The following is a 16,982-nucleotide window of genomic DNA, read 5'->3' as shown; positions in this document are numbered from 1 at the left end:
TTTCTCACATTTATGGAGAAGGAAAGATTTTTTTTTTACCCAACAGGAGATAGAAAGCAGTATGAAGTGCAAAATGGATAATTTTGATTACACTAAACTGAAACGTTTTTGCACAATCAAATCCAAAGCAACCAAGATTAGGAGGGAAGCAGAAAACTGGGAAAAAGTTTGGTAACTAGTGTCTGTAATAAAAGCCTCGTTTCTAAAATATATAGAGAAATGAGTCAAATGTACAAGGATACAAGTCATTCTTGAATTGATAAATGGTCAAAGGATATGAACAGGAGGTTTTCAGAAGAAAAAGTTAACGATATCTATAATCATGTGAAAAAATGATCTAAATCACTATTGATTATAGAGATGGAAATCAAAACAACTCTAAGATACCACATCACCCCTATAAGATTGGCTAACATGACAGTGCAGTTATAGGACAAATGTTGGAGAAGATATAGGAGAGTTGGAACACTAATTCATTGTTGCTGGAGCTGTCAGCTGATCCAATCATTCTGGACAGCAATTTAGTGCTATGCCCAAAGGGCTACAAAAATGTGCATACCCTTTGACCCAGTAATACCGTTTCTAGGACTGTATCCCCAAGAGATCATAAAAATTGCAAAGGGTCCAACATGTACAGAAATATTTATAGCAGCCCCCTTTGCGGTGGTCAAAAAACTGGAAATCAAGAAGATTTCCCATCAATAAGGGAGTCGCTGAATAAATTATGGCTTGTGAATATAATGGAATACTATTTCACCATAAGAAATGATGAACAGGAAGGCTTCAGAGAGGCCCGGAAAGACTTATAGGATCTGATGTTGAGAGAAAGGAGCAGAACCAGGAGAACTTTGCACACAGCAACGACCACAGTGTGCGAGAGTTTGTTTTTTGTTTTTGTTTTTTTTGTTTTTTTTTTTTTTCTGGTAGACTTGGAACTGTGTTGCAATGCAGGAACTTAAAAACATTCCCAGTGGTCTTTTAAGGCAAAATGCCTTCCATACCCAGAGAAAGAACTTTGGAATTCAATTGCAGAATATATCAGATTATTTTCTGTTGTATTACATTTTGTTTTGTTACGTGATTTCTCCCATTCATTTTAATTCTTCTACACAACATGACTACAGTGAAAATGTATTTAATAGGAATGTATGTATAGAACTTATATAAAATTGTATGACGTGTTCGGGAGGGAGAGGGAAGGTGGGGAGGAGGGAGTGGAAAAAAAATAATCTAAGTTATATAGTAGTGGTTGTAGAACACTGAAGATAAATAAAATTAATATAAAAAATAAAAAGAACTTTTGTAACTCAATTCACACACTGTACTTGGATTTGAAGAGACAATACTGACTGGCAATGTCATAAAGGAAAAAAATTGATGCTTCGTTAAAGTTTTCATGAAATGTTTATTTTATTAAGAATATCTTTGACTCTGACCCATGATTTTGTCGCAGACTTTTTACCTTTATCTCTTTAAATTCGCTGAAATCATTGTTGTTTCCTAGAATATATTATGTGCTGAAACCTTCTTAACATAATATTCTAAATCTCCTTTGAGGAACACAGGACTAGAATAATATAATTTTTTTTCTCTGAATTCTGATGCCTAGGTCAAGCACTGCAATTCACACTTTCATGGCAGTTAATTACTTTTATGTTCACTGTGACCTTCAATTTTTTTTTATTTTACAGAGGTATGGCCATTAAAACAATTGCCCTTAAGATAAAAAGAAACGGCCCTTAAAGAATAGCTTAACTTCCTAAAATTTTAAAACCACAAATTTTCAGTAGGACAAACAAGAGGCATTTCTCTAAAGACTCTTTGCCATTTCACATATACAGATGTACTCTAAATTATCTTATTTTTGGATTCTGTCTTCCTTCAAGATTGAACCTTCTTCCATACATTTCTATAGAGTTCTCAAAAATGTCACTAGATAGGAAAAAGACATAATCAGTTGAGAAGATGCTAAAAGAGTGAAACAGTGATCCTTCCAATAGATCTCCATAAATCAGTTCTTCAATCGATTTCTGATCTCATTCGTGTTAATACTTGCATTATTCATTTTTTTAAAAATGGGGTGGAGCCAAGATGGAGGAGTAGAAAGATGCACATACAGTAACTCTTCCTCCACAGCCCATAAAATACTTGTGAAGAAAGACTCTTAACAAATTCTAGAGCAGCAGAAGACACATAACAACAGACTGAAGGATATTTCCAGCCCAGGGTGACCTGAAAGGCCAACGGGAAAGGTCTATTTCTCCTGACTTGGAGCAGAGGACAGCCCAGCCTTGGCCACGTGGCACGGCTCCCAGAGTAGGACGTGAGCAGTAATGGCGGTTTGCCGATCCCTCAACCCACAGACGCCAAAGGTCAGTGAGAGGGTTTTTTCAGCTGACCGAGAAGAGAACAGGGTCGTCCCATAGCTCAGGCCTCAGGCGGCAGTGGTAGAGAACTTACTGGACAGCAGCAGCTCTCACAGCAGCCTGCACCTTTTGTTGGATCGTAAAACCCCTGGGAAAATTGAGCAGTTTATCTGAATCTCAGCTCCCAGTGATGGCTTGGTGGAACTGGAGGCTAGCTGGCTGTGGAGAGGAACCTCTACCACTTGCAGATTATGGGCACAAAAGTTTCTGGGTGCTCCCAGACCAGTGTACATTCTTCACTGTGCCACCTTGGAGGAAGTGAGATCTTACAGATCCCCAGAGTATACCCTACTCTTGACAAAGGGCCCAAAAGTCAAGTAACTGGTTGGGAAAATGCCCAAAAAAGGGAAAAAAATAAGACTAAGAAATGTTTGAGGTCAGGACCATTTTCTAATTCTGTCTTTGTGAATATTAAAAATATTGTTCCTTGTACATAGTACTAACACTTAAATTCTTGTTAAATAAAATGAGTGACATTTACAAAATAATGATGCATACATAACTTTTACTGGTCCTCTTTAAAGTATCTGTCCTATGTCCTAAATATTTCTGCCTATATAAATATAATAATAATAATAATAATAATAATAATAATAATAGCATTTATTTATGTGACATCTTAACATTTGTATATTTTCCCTAAAAACAGGCTGATGAGAGAAATGAATTATCATTATCCTTATTTTACAGATGAATATACATGGACTTGTAATATGGTATTGAAGTTACTGGATTTAGTGTCAGGTAGGTTCAAATAAAATCCTATCTCAGGCACTTGCAAGTATTGCACTACAGGGAAAGTTATTTAATATTTTTGAAACACTGTTTCATAATTTGTTAAATGAAGTGGTTGGAATTAATTGACTCTAACAGATCTTCTGGTTCTTGTATGATACTATACATGTGCAACTACACAGCTAATAAGCACAAAAGCTAAGACGACCACAGGTCTTCCAAATCCATTAGAAATGTTTTTATAATTTCATGAATGACCAGTCTTTATGTATTACCTGTAGCCTGATAAAGTTTTCATTTCACAAAATACTCAATGAAATGGAAAGATCAAGTGAACATGAGAGAAAATTATTTTTCTTAGGGATAGTGTCTATGGAATATCAGTCAATTTGGAAAGCAAGGTTTGTTCATACTAAAGTTTTATCCAAAATTGCATTATTGAAGGCAATTAAATAAATCATTTATTAAATTCTTACTGTGTATAAGGGATGTTGTTGCATACATCCCATCATCAAAATGTGAATTCCTTAAACATGGAGCCAGTTTTTTGCTATACTTTGTCCCCTAGTGCATTGGACAATACCTTGAACACAGTAGGTGACTAATAAATGTATACTGATTTATTTTTATATATGTATGCTTCAGTGCAAAAATCAGTGAACATTGAGCAATAGAACTTGATATCAAATGCTATATGTGCCCCTTACCACCTGTGAATCTTGGGAGTCATTTAACACCTCTAGACTTTCTATTATCTCATTTTTAAAGTGTATGTGTTGGGGAGTGGGGGTTGGGATGTAAGAAATGGTCTCTGGTAGCTCCTCAAAGTCTAGATGAAGGATCTTATAACCCTATGACTGTGGCGGACAGTCTGAGTCCCCACGTGGCTCAGTGACAGCAGTGAAGAAGAAAGACACACAGCCAGGCAGGGGTAGATAGGCCAGCTCCGTTTATTGATCCAAGGGTCAGGATATTTATAGACAGAAACTGCAAGTTTACGTGACATACTGCTTGTCTCCTGTCCTAGTGATTTGGCCAGTCTTATTGTCTTAAAGACTGCTGGCCTACAGGGTATCTATTTTACATATCCCTTGTATTCTGTAGTTCTCTTGTTTTTCTCACGGAGACAGCAACATCTGGGGGAGCATGAAGAGCCATTCCCGATGATAATGAGCACAGTCTCAAAGAACAGTTTCCCCGAAGGTCTATCCTGAACTTGTCAGCTGCACTCCATTCTGGCCCTCAACAATTCCCCCTTTCTTTTGTTGTAACTGGAGATAAGGTACTTGGGTTTGAAGACCTTACCCGTGAGAGAGAAGGCACCTATAAATAGGTGGCCGATACAGAGAAACAAAGGGATAGAGGTAATATAGACATGAGCCAATGGAACAGGGACGAAAAAGGGATTTGTATTAGCAAAGTAATCCCAAATCACACCTGCAGCTTCATTGGGGTAAAGACTTCCTTTGGAGGCCTGATCTATATCATCAGTCCAATTATATAGAGAGGTATTATAATAGACAGGAGCAACACAAATAGAAATGAACCTATAATTACTTCTCATGGACAATCTTGTTTCCAAAACATCAACTTTGTTTCCCACCACCACAATAGTTTCCCTTAAAGCATCCATTAAACTGTATGTACAGATAAACCAATTGATACAGAGGAAACCAATGATGCTACAAAGTTTATAATGCCGAAAATAATGCAACTTATATATCTTTTCTGTCTTACTTTCAACATTAACTGATTAAAAATTTGATCAGATACAGACATATATCAGCCTTTACTTTTGATAGGCATTAAAGCAAACCTAGGACACATAATTACAGATATAATGGTAGTGTTAGCTATATGAAAACCAATGTATTCAGTGATAGTACAATTAAAGTATGTTATTTCCCAATCACAAAAGCAAAAATTTTGCCTATATCGATTTGTTTCCCAAAAACCTTAAACCCATGTGCTACCATAATTACCTCCTCTATTTTCCCTCCCCATTTCACCACACATAACCCAAGGTGGATCATGTACAAAAAGTCCATCCATCTCCCTCTCGATCATTTCCTTCTGCTGCAGTGGTCAGCTGGAGGATGCCTAGAAGCAGAATGAGTGTCTTCATTGTCCTGTCAGTCAGATAATCATGGCTTCTTCTTTTTCCTCGATTCATATCTTCTCCAATATATGGCGGAGGTCAGATGTTTCTTTCTGGTGTCCAGATCGTTTCTTCAGCATTTCCTGTAGAAATAAAAGCATACCCTTGCCCCCATGTTAACAGTTCGTGTCGTTCAATTTCACCTTCACTTTTTTTTTCCCAATCAGTGAGGTGTGTTTTTGAAACTGTTTTTGAGCAGGCGTAAGCCTCTATCTGGTGTCAGGAAATTTATGGTATACAACACCATGTCAACTCTTCTTAATTTTTTGCTTTCTTCTCCCCCTTTCTTTTGTTTTTGGAGGAGAGTTTTTTATACCATGATCGTTACGTTCTGCAATGGCCTGACTAGTAGGTTTATATGGGATGCCAGTTCTATGCTGTATTCTGTATGACAGACAGAACTTAGTAAAGGCTTGACTAGCTGAAATTGCACCATTATCTGTTTTTATAATTTATGGAATACCTAGAACTGCAAAACACCTAAACAGATGATCAATAACAAATTTTGTTGACTCCCCAGTCAGTGGGGTGGAAATAGCATAACCTGAATATGTGTCTATAGTCACATGAAGGTATTTATTCTTTCCAAATTCTGGGATGTGTGTGACGTCCATTTGCCATATTTCAAGAGGATTGCATCCTTGAGGATTGATGGATATATTTGATGGAACCGGAAAAAACGAAATGCAATATGGACAAGACTTTACTACAATGCTTCTTGCTTGCTCTCTAGTAATATGAAATTGCCTGCGAAGCATGGAAGCCTGCTGATAAAATTGATTGTGGGAATGCTGTGCTTCTAAAACTGTCAATGTGGGTATGATGTCTGTTTGTCTATTTCCTTCTAAAATCGGCCCTGGAAGGGGCGGAGCCAAGATGACGGAGTGAGAGGAACAAATCACCTAAGCTCTTGGACAAACTCCTTCAGATACCTCTGAAAGGAGAATCTGACCAAATTTTGGAGGTGCAGAATCCAGTGGGAGACAGACTGTTTAGGATTCAGAGAACAGGACAGACTGAAAAGTCCACAGGAAGGATGTGTTTCACGGGGGTGAGCCCACAGCTCACAGTGCAGTGCGTCCAGCGCAGCAGAGCAGAATGGCCCCAGGAAACCTGAGACAGCAGCAGGCGGAACCAGCGAAGAGGCAGCTGAGGGTGGGAGACCAGCAAAGCCTAGTCAGTGAGAGCTGCTGTGAGTCAGATATCAGCGCAGCAGCTCCTAAGACTTTCAGCCAGCATATTAAACATTGGTAAGTCATCTACTTGAACTTCCGGGAGCCAGGATGGCAGAGTGATAAGTAAATACTCTCTGCTCCCCTCTTGATGACCATGAAAGGAACATAAAATATTTACCCGGAAAAATCCTGGAGCAGTGGGAACAGCAAAGGGGACAAATAGTCTCATAACACCTGAGGCTAGAAAAATAGCTAAGGGGGATTCCTCCTACTGTGGCGGAGGCAAACCGGTAGGACAGAGGACCCAAGTCTGAGAAAACTCGCTCTGGGACCCAGGCAAGCCTCAGCGCCAAGAGAGGAGCAGGACAAAAAGAGAAGATGGAGACAAGGGCAGAGAGGGATGATAGAAGAGAGAGCATATTGGTGATAGGGACAATTAGAATGCTTGGTGTTTTGGGGTGGGGGAGGGGCAAAAGGGGAGAAAATGTGGAACCCAAAATTTTGTGAAAATGAATGTTAAAAGTTAAATAAATAAATTATTAAATAAAAATAAATGAAAGCATGAATAAAGTATATTTTAAAATAAAAAAAATAAAATTGGAAAAGGACCCTAGATTTTGGAATGACCAAATTGTTATCGTAATTTGAAACTTGAATTTGGAATTAGATCATGGAAAGGGTTTTTGGAAGCAGAATTTGGATTAATAAGGTGTAATTGATATTTGGATCAGAATTTCAGGATGGAATGGAACTTTGAAATATGAAATAGTGTTATGGAATTAGATTTTGGAAAACGAAATCAGAAATGGAATTTGGAATTGGAATTTAGAATTGTAAAGTGGAAATGGAATTTGGAACAGGAATTTGGAAGTGGAATTTAGAATTGGAGTTTCTAACTGGAATTTGGAAGTGGATTGTGGAACTGGAATCTGCATTTGAATTAAGATTTGGAATTTCTAGTTAGGCTATGGAAGAGCAATTTGTTAGAGCAATCACAGTTTTAATTTGGCATTGCATCTTGAGTTTGGAGTTGGAATTTGTAAAATAGTTTACGCCAGGAATTTGAAATTAGAATTTGGATAAAATTTTAGGATTAAAATTTGGAATTAAAATTTTGTATTTAATTTTAGTGTGAAAAATGGAAAAGGAACTGAGATTTTGTAGTGACCATTTGATACCATAGTTTGAAAATGGAATTTGGAATTGGACTATGGAAAAGGAATTGGGAAGTAGAATTTCAGTTTTCATTTGGCATTGCAATTTGAGATTCGAATTGGAATTTAAAACGTGAATCTACAAGGGGAAATAGAGAGTAGAATTTGGATTAATAATATATAATTGAAATTTGGAATCGGAATTTTAGTATGGAATTGAAATGTGAAACATGGAATAGGGTTATGGATTTAGAATTTGGAAAACGAAATCAGAATTGGAATTTAGAGGTGCATTTTGGAAATGGAATTTAGAAACGCAGTGGGCAATTAGAGGTTAGAACTGGAATTTGGAAGTGGAATATAAAACTGGAATTTGGAATTAGAATGAGGACCTGGAATTTGAAATTTGCATTATGAATTGGAATTTCCAATTAGATTATGGAATAGCAATTTGGAAGAGGAATTTCAATTCTAATTTGGCACTGTTATTTGAGCATGGAACTGGATTTGCAAATTGAATTTAGAGTATGATTTGTACATTAGAATTTGAGATAAAGTTGTATAATTAAAATTTGGAATTAGAATTTTAGTATTTAATTTCATTGTGAAAATTTGAAAAGGAACCCAATTTGGGAACGATCATTTGATATAGCAGTTTGAAATTGGAATTTGCAATCAGAGTATGGAAAAGGAATTTGGAAGCAGATTTTCAGTTTGCATTTGGTATTGAAATTTGAGTTTAGAATTGGAATTTGAAACACGAATTTACAACCGGAATTTGAAAGTAGAATTTGGATGAGTAAGGTGTAATAGGAATTTGGAATCCAAATTTTAGTATGGAATGGAAGTGTGAATTTTGGGATAGGAATCTGGAATTAGAATTTGGAAGAAGAATTCGGAATTGGAATGTGGAACTGGAATTTGCCTTTGAATGAAGAATTAGAATTTCTAATAAGACTATGGAAAACAATTTGGTAGGGGAATTACAATTTCAAATTTTCATTGCATCTTGAGCATGGAGTTGGAAATTGTAAAATAATTTACATTCGGAATTTGAAATCAGAATTTAGAATAAAATTTTATTATTAAAATTTGGAATTAGAATTTTGTATTTAATTATAGTGTGCAAATTGGAAAAAGAACCTAGATTCTGTAGTGACCATTTGATAAAGGAGTTTGATATTGGAATTTGGAAATAGAATATAGAAAGGCATTTTGGAAGTGGAATTTCAGTTTTCCTTTGGTACTGAAATTTGAGTGTAGAAATGGCATTTGAAACAAGACTTTACAAGGGGAATTGGAAAGTAGAATTTGGATTATTAAGGGATAATAAGATTTTGGAATCCAAATTGTAGTATGAAATGGAAGTGTGAATTTTGGAATAGGAATTTGGAATTTGAATTTGAAAGAAGAATTCAGATTTACAATTTGAAACTGGAATTTGGAAGTGGAATTTAGAATTGGAATGTGCAATTGGAATTGGGAAGTGGAATTTAGAATTGGAATGTGCAATTGGAATTGGGAAGTGGAATGTGGAAGTGGAATTTGCACTTGAATTAAGATTTGGAATTTCTAATAATGCTACGGAAGAGGAATTTTGTAGAGGAATTACAATTTTAATTTTTAATTGCATCTTGAGCATGGAGTTGGAAATTATAAAATAGTTTACACTAGGAATTTGAAATCAGAATTTAGGATAAAATTTTGTTAGTAAAATTTAGAATTAGAATTTCGTATTTAAATTTAGTGTGAAAATTGGAAACGGAACCTAGATTCTGTAGTGACCATCTCATAAAGTAGTTTGAAACTGTAATTTGGAATTGGACTATGGAAAGGAATTTGGAAGTAGAATTTCAGTTTTCATTTGGCATTGGAATTTGATTTTAGAATAGGAATTTGAAATATGAATTTACACTGGGAATTAGAACGTAGAATTTGGATTAATAAAATATAATTGGAATTTGGAATCGGAATTTTACTATGGAATTGAAATGTGAAATGTGGAATAGGATTATGGAATTAGAATCTGGATAACTAAATCGGAATTGGAATTTGGAACTGGATTGCGGAAGTGGAATTTAGAGTTGCAATTTGGAATTGGAAGTTGGAACTGGAATTTGGAAGTATAATTTAGAATTGGAATGAGAAGGTGGAATTTGAAATTTGAATTAAGAATTCAAATTTTGAGTTAGACTTTGAAGAGAAATTTGGAAGGAGAATTTCAATTTTAATTTAGTATTGAATTTTGAGCGTGGAATTGAAATATGTAACATGAATTTAGACTAGGAATTTCAAATTAGAATTTGGTATAAAGTTTGAGGGTAAAACTTGGAATTAGAATTTTATAATTTTATGACAGTGTGAAATTTGCAAAAGGAACCTATATTTTGAAAATACAGTTTGATATAGTAGTTTGAAATTGGAATTTGAAAATCGAATACAGAAACGCATTTTGGAAGTGGAATTTCAGTTTTCCTTTGGTATTGAAATTTGTGTTTAGAATTGGAATTTAAAACATGAATTTAGGAGGGGAATTTGATAGTAGAATTTGGATAGGTAAGGTATAACAGGAATTTGGAATGCAAATTGTAGTATGAAATGGAAGTGTGATTTTTGGAATAGGAATTTGGAATTAGAATTTGGAAGAAGAATTCAGAATTGGAATTCGGAACTGGAATTTGGAAGTGGAATCTAGAATTGGAATGTGGAAGTGTAATTAGGAAGTGGAATTTAGAATTAGGATTTGGAATTGGCATTTTTCACTGGAAATTGGAATATGGAAGTGGAATTTGGAATTGGAATTTGGAATTGGAATGTGGAACTCGAATTTGCATTTGAATTAAAAGTTGGAATTTCTAATTAGACTATGGAAGAGGAATTTGGTAGCGGGATAACCATTTTAATTTTTCATTGCATCCTGAGCATTTAGTTGGAAATTGTAAAATCATTTAAACGAGGTATTTGAAATCATAATTTGGGATAAAATTTTGGGATAAAATTTGGAATTAGAATATTGTATTGAATTTTAGTGTGAAAATTGGAAAAGGAAGCTAGAGTCTGTAGCGACCATTTGATAAAGTAGTTTGAAATTGGAAGCTGGAATTGGACTATGGAAAAGGAATTTGGAAGTAGAATTTGAATTTTCATTTGGCATTGCACTTTGAGTTTAGATTTGGAATTTGAAATATGAATTTAAAAGGGGAATTAGAAAGTAGAATTTGAATTAATAAGATATAATTGGAATTTAGAATCGGAATTTTAGTATGGAATTGAGATGTGAAATGTGGAATAGTATTATGGAATTAGAATTTGGAAAATGATATCAGAATTGGAATTTGAAACTGGAATTTAGAATTGGAATTTGGAAGTGGAATTTAGAATTGGATTGAGGAACTGTAATTTGAAATTTGGATTAAGAATTGGAATTTTGAATTCGACTGTGGAAGAGCATTTTCGAAAAGGAGTTTCAGTTTGAATTTTCTACTGAGTTTTGGGTATGGAATTGGAATTTGTAAGATGAATTTGGACAAGGAATTGAAAATAGTATTTGGTATACTGTGTTAGGTTGAAAATTCGGAATTACAATTTTAGTATTTTATTTTAGTGTGAAATTTGGAAAAGGAGCCTGCATTTTGGAATTACACTTTGTCATATTAGTTTGAAATTGGAATTTGTATTTAGAAGGTGTAATAGGAATTTGGAACTGGAATTTGGAAGTGACATTTAGAAATGGAATTTGGAGTTGGAATGTGGAATTGGAATTTCCAATTAGACTATGGAAGAGCAATTTAGAAGTGGAATTTCAATTCTAATTTGGTGTTGATATTTGAGCATGGAACTGGATTTGCAACACCAATTTAGAGTAGGATTTGGAAATTAGAATTTGATATAATGTTTTTGACGTAAATTTGGAATTAGAATTTTAGTATTAAATTGTAGTGTAAGAATTGGAAAAGGAAGCAAATTTTGGAAGGATCGTTTGATATAGCAGTTTGAAATTGTAATCTGCAATTAGAGTGTGGAAAAGGGATTTGGAAGTGGAATTTCAGTTTGCATTTGGTATTGAAATTTGCATTTAGAATTGGATTTTGAAACATGAATTTACAACTGCAATTTGAGAGTAGAATTTTGATGAGTAAGGTATAATAGGAATTTGGAATCAGAATTTTAGTATGGAATGGAAGTGTTAATTTTGGAGTAGGAATTTGGAATAAGAATTTGGAAGAAATATTCAGAATGGGAATTTGGAAGTGGAATTTAGAATTGGAATTTGGAATTGAAATTTCAATTTAGACTATGGGAGAGCAATATGGAAGTGGAAGTTGAATTTTAATTTGTGATTGAAATTTGAGATTAGAATTGGATTTGCCACATGAAGTTAGATTAGGAGTTTGAAATTAGAATTTGGGAGAAAGTTTTAGGATTAAAATTTGGAATTATAATTTTAGTGTTTTATTATAGTGTAAAATTTGGAAAAGGACCCTAGATTTTGGAATTGGAGTTCAATATGGTAGTTTGAAATTGGATTTTGAAATTAGACTATGGAAAAAATGAAATCGGAAGTGGAATTTCAGTTTGCATTAGGTATTGAAATTTGAGTTTAGAACTGGAATCTGAAACATGAATTTACAATTAAAAGTTGAATGAAGAATTTGGATTAATAAGATGTAATAGGAATTTGGAATGGAAATTTTAGTATGTTATTTAAATGTTATATGTGGAATAGGAATTTGGAATTAGAATTTGAAACAAGAATTCAGAATTGAAATTTGGAATTGGCATTTTGAACTGGAATTTTGGAACTGGAATTTTGAACTGGAATTTACAAGTGGAATTTAGAATTGGAATTTGGAATTGGAATTTTTAACTGGAATTTGGAACTGAAAATAGATTTGAAATGTGTTGATGAAATTTGAAATTTGAATTTTGAATTGTAATTAAGAATTGGAATTTCAAATTAGACTATGGAAGAGGAATTTGAAAGTTGAATGTCAAATTGAATACAGTATTGAAGCTGACCACGGAACTAGATTTGCAACATGAATTTAGAGTAGGAAATTGAAATTACAATTTAGGAAAACGTTGAAGATTAAAATTTCTAATTAAGATAAGGTGCCCTTGGAAATAGTCCAGGACATGGCTGGCACTTTGAAGAGAGAGGACTCAGTGCTTCAAGACCCAGAGCTTGTTTCCCCTTCCTGGTCCGCCATCAACATCCCTGGCCTGAGAGAAGCACTCAGGGGATTGCCCAGGGATAGAACTCTTGATCCTGAATCAGTCAATACTCACCTCAGCCTCTCTGCAGATTTGAAGAGTGTCCAGTGTGGAAGTGTCCCTCAGGATGTGCCTAACGACAAAGAATGATTGGACTGTGTTGTGGCTGAATTTGGGGGAGCCAGTCCTTCATCTCAGGCAAACACCATTGGGAAGTGCAGGGGGGAGATAAAGCAGAGTGGGAGTGGGCATCTGTAAAGATTCAGTCAGCAGAAGTGGGAACCTCCCTTCCTCTTCTGAAGATGTAAGGATCCTGATAGTCTTGACATCTAGAAATGGTTTCCTCCTCTGGAGTTCAGAGATAGGCTTAGGATCTAGCATACAGAAGTGGACATTTTCATGAAGTATTTAAAGCCACGCAAAGGATTTTCTGATGTCACAGAAAGGCTCTTTTTCTGCAGTCTCTCCAAGTTATCCTTGGCAGGGCCTCTTCACTCTTCCTTCTCTCCTTGACGTCCTAGTAAAGAAAGTAGCCCTGGATTTTTCATTATCTGCCCAGCTGTGGAACTGAAGCTACATGAAAGCTGTCAGTGATGCTGATGGCTAAGCTGACTGTGGAAGCAAGTGACTGCAGAACACACTTCCTGTGATTTTGTCTGTATTGGAACTCGTGTTGATCGATAAAGCTATGCATGATTGCAAAAACCAACGAGAATCAAGTCTATCTTCTTTATACTATGTCTCTAAAAATAATCATTCCATCAAACCCTAACAATTTCAGAAAAGGATTTTTTCTAACTGGGACTCGGGTGAAAAGATGCAGCAGAGGTCTTAGAACACCCGGTATGGCCTGGAGGCTGCTTCTTCTTCAGCCCTGCACAAGAGGATCCTTAAGGACCCTTCTGGCCCAACTTTCCTCAGTCAGTGGGGCGATTGTATTCTATTCTATCCAATTCTATCCTTAAGTGATAGTGATCCCTGAATGCAAACATGAGACCAGGGTGATTAGCAGAAGGCGGGAAAACGAAAGGGTTGCAGGGCTGAATACTTAAAAGTCCTTCCTTCTTGATAGTACTGGGGAAGGGGCTCCTGACCTCTTCTCTGAATGCACTCCTTTTGGGCGTCTTGCAAAGCGTCTGCACCCTTATTCAGGATCAACGTTTTAAATACCTGGAGTTATTACATTCGAGGTCAGTGAAGCTAAGGTTATATATTTTCTCTACTATCTGAGTGTACCAATGCCCGACACACTCCATTTTGACAAGTGCAATCATGTCTCTGCATCTCTCCCATTTCTCAAATTCCATCGTCCTTGGAATTTGGTAATTCTTCCTGGGCCCAGGAAAGCTCGCTTCCTGCTGGGAACAATTCTTTACTCCATCGAGAAAATGCCAGGCCAATTTTTTTCTTTTTTGGGGTCACAATTTTGTGAATTTACCGAACTGGAATTGGAGTCAAATGGCTGGGCTCCCTTGGCTACTTCACTGCTTTCTATGTGAGCTACGCTGGGCAAGTCACTCAGTCGTCAGAGTCTCAGAATCCTTTTGACTGTGGGGGGAGGAGGGCTGTTCAGGTCACCAGCCTCACTTCTCCTCCACAGACACCTGAATCCAGTGAGCTGATATTCCTCAGGGTGATGGGAAATGGCCTTGAATGCACTGGGAAACCTTGGCCTCTTTAGGCCTCAGGGACTTTGCGGGAACTCACTTAGTGTGAGGCAGGGCCCATTCATTAGAAAGGACTGTTTAAGGAGCAGCCAGGGCATGGCCCCTTTCATGAGGCCCAGAAACAGAAAGACATCCTTCTGGGAGGGAAACACTCACAGTTACTCTTGATCATCACTCTCCAGTCAGGAGGGTCCAGAAAAGCCCTTAGGCAGGGCCACATTGGATTCCCAGCTTCAGAATGCCATGCCTGGGATCTCTGAAGGGCTTTCTAGCTATAGAGAGACCAGGGAATTATGGTGACTATCAAGGTTTGTTAGTAGTGGGTGGCCTCGGGCATGGGCAGTGCCAAGTGGGCATGTTTGTGAGCAAACTTTGTGGGCAGGATATCTGTTCAGAATCAAGAGATTGTGGGATACACCTTGGATTCCTTAGGCATTTAATTTTTACTTAATGTTTGCTCCATGTTTGTTCACAAACCTCTCACTGTTGCTAAATTGTCGAGGTCACTCATGTAGTCAAGATGTCCAGTTGAAGATGTGATGCGAATCTCATGACTGACATCAACTTAGCATCCACAAAGAAGTTGACTCAGTCCTTTATGGCTTTTGGCTCCTTCAACATCTTACCCTGCATTCAAATCGTGACAGCCTGCATTCTGCAGGCCAGAAAATCTGAAATCCTCCTGGTCCCTTCCTCTGGGTGTCCAATTCCTGGATTTCTGCCAGATTTGAGACACCTTGCACTCATTCAGTTTCTCCCATTCCTATCCTGCTGCCCTTCATTCCTCTTGCTGAATCCATTAGCTGTCTCACAACGATCAGAACACTGCAACGTTAAAGAACAGTGAGACATCCTGACTGACGTGCTTGTCCTCTCCTACATCCTTTCTTTCAAGTAAAGCCTTGCTCAGATGCTTCTACCTTGCTCTGGGTGTGTCCTTGACTGGGAACGTACACCCTCGGCATGGAACAATCTTAGAAGCTGTTCCATTCAAGCATCCTTTCGCCTTTTTGTGTGCTGGTGCCGTTTGCCTGTGGGCGGTAATCCATGGACCTCAGATCCAGTCAATATTTTTAGAATTAGTTGAAGACAAGGCAAAGGTTCTTTCAGGTGTTAGTGAAAATAAAAATGCCTTCAAAAACCTGCACTTTCACACACCCCATGAAATCCATTTCTGCACACCGTGGCCATCTGGGAATCCAGGTTAAGAACTCCTGGGTGAAACCAGGACTCACGTTGCAATCAAAAGGATAGTGAGGCTCTGAAAAGTGAGCAACCTGGCCACATGAGCTCAGATGGGAAACAGTGAACACGGTGCCCTGTAAGCCCAATATTTTGACTCCCAGTTCAGTGACGGAAGTCACCTAAGTGTAGCCATAAGCACATCTGCTTGACATTTTTCCCAAAGAATAAGGACGTATGTCCAGCAAGAAGGTGGCTTTCATGACCAAACAGAGAGTAACTCAACTCCAAGGATTGTGGCATTTGAGAAATGGGAAGGACACAGTGATATGAGTCAAAATCATGTGCTAGGCTGGAGATATGAGATGTAGTGTGCAGCCTGGTTGCCCCTGCCTAAGCAGGCCTTCACCTGCTTTGGGGGGGGTGGAGTCAAGGGCGGGGCTAAGTAGGGGAGAGCTCCTTCAAAGGCCTCCACAGTTCTGGGGCAGTATCAGTTGCTGCCAGAGCTCTAGGAGAAGGGCTCGAATTCTCTGTCCTGTCCTGAGGGGAAGCTCTGAGAAGGAAGGAATCAGAATCCCAAGAACATGGACTCAAGAGAACTACTTGAAAATCTGAACGCAGAGATCACTTGCTCAATATGCCTGGGCTACTTCACTGACCCGGTGACTGTCCACTATGGCCATAGCTTTTGTTCAGTGTGTCTTGTCCAATGCAGGGAGGGAGCCAATGAAAGCTTGACTTGTCCGCAGTGCCGAGGGCTTAGGAAAGTCAGTGATTTGGGGCCCAAGAGGAACCTGCAAAATCTGTCCCTCACTAGTCAAATGCTCAGACGTCATTTGTGCCAGAACATGGTGTGTCTGACCAGCTGTGAGGAAGACGGGGAAAAAGAGAAGTTCTGTGAGGAAGACCAGAGGGTCTTCACTGATTCCTGTTTAGCACTCCCAGAATAGAAGGATCACCAAGTGCTTCCCTTGGAAACAGTCGCTGGCAAGGGCAAGGGCAAGCTCCACGAGGCTCGCACTGCCTTAGCGACCAAAGGAAAGGAGTTTGAAAGGGCTTTGGGCGAAGTGAGAGAAAGAGAGACCCTTCTTCAGGAGGATGAGGACACTGGGAAGCACTGCATTCTTTCTGAATGGGGGAAAATGCTCTAGTTCCCAAAGGATGAAGAATATCCACCTTTGCAAAGACTGAAGGAGGAATCCAGACCCAATCATGTCTAGCTGACGGTGAGCAAGGCCAAGTTGCTACGACAGATCCATGATCTGCCACGA

At 37.6% G+C, this 16,982-nt stretch overlaps 1 pseudogene; it reads left to right on the top strand.

Moving 5' to 3' along the window:
• Nucleotides 1–13,265, top strand: part of LOC140516776 (probable E3 ubiquitin-protein ligase TRIML1) — a 237,614-nt pseudogene extending 224,349 nt beyond the window's left edge.
• The last annotated feature ends 3,717 nt before the right edge of the window (nt 13,266–16,982 follow it).

This window comes from Notamacropus eugenii, chromosome Y (assembly GCF_028372415.1).
Source record: "Notamacropus eugenii isolate mMacEug1 chromosome Y, mMacEug1.pri_v2, whole genome shotgun sequence".
Lineage (NCBI taxonomy): Eukaryota > Metazoa > Chordata > Mammalia > Diprotodontia > Macropodidae > Notamacropus > Notamacropus eugenii.
This window is presented reverse-complemented; position numbering and strand designations above follow the sequence as displayed.